Source organism: Penaeus monodon, chromosome 20 (genome assembly GCF_015228065.2).
Source record: "Penaeus monodon isolate SGIC_2016 chromosome 20, NSTDA_Pmon_1, whole genome shotgun sequence".
Classification (NCBI taxonomy): Eukaryota; Metazoa; Arthropoda; class Malacostraca; order Decapoda; family Penaeidae; genus Penaeus; species Penaeus monodon.
In genome coordinates, this window is record NC_051405.1 from 15,951,370 (window position 1) to 15,952,324 (window position 955).

Below are 955 nucleotides of genomic sequence, written 5' to 3' on the forward strand. Positions count from 1 at the left end.
CTGGTCCGATCAAGTATCTCTGGCGAGGTGCCAGCCGAGGACCGTGAGGAATATTCCACTCACTCTATTTAGTTCATGAGCTATAATCTCAAACCCGTTTACGTAACTAGTCATACAGGTTAGGATCAACTGATTAGTCTAATTAGTTAATCACCTGACAGGCTCACGATTCCGGGATAATGAAGCTATTAAACTCCCGTCAGCGAGTCAGCACGGGGAGCCTCACCTCGGAGGCAACGCGACGCAAGTTTTACAAAAAAGACTTCCGGTTCTGGCGGACGTGTGTGGCTGCGCCGCCGACCGATAAAATGTGCAGCCGACATGCAACTCGCCGATGTCGTCTTCTACTTTTCCACGTCGCGCCTCGCTCCGTATTCCTGTTTATGAAGATCGGACCTAATGCACAGAAGCAGCTGTCAGAGTGGGTCCGTCACGGCGACCACGGCCGCCACGTCGACTAAGAATTTTTGGCAGGAATCAGGCGGTTTGTTGCTTTTATCTTTTATCTGAATTTTCCTGTATGACTCGTGTGTGTAGCAGGGTAGCAAGAGTCGGTGATACAGTGCTTGAGAGAAGAGATCATTAATAAGATGAGATGCATAAAAGGGCAAATTTGTATTTATATCATACTACTGGACGGCAAAATGAAGAATAATTTGTAGTTAAACTTGGAAGGGAATTAAACATGACGAGCAGATTATGTGCAGTCAGCATGCTATGAATTATAAATTAAGTATAACGAAGAGTTATGAAGAATCTGTTAAATTCAGTGTCATTCCTTACATAAAATGGCTGCAGTTTTGCTTGCTCCATTTCTTTTAAACTTCATAACAATACAGAAAGCTAGACCTTTACTTCTCCATTTGCCAATTATGATACAGTGATATCCATGTGATTTTCGTCTTGCATTGTTCATTAAGACAAATAATGATACAGTGATATCCATGTGACACTA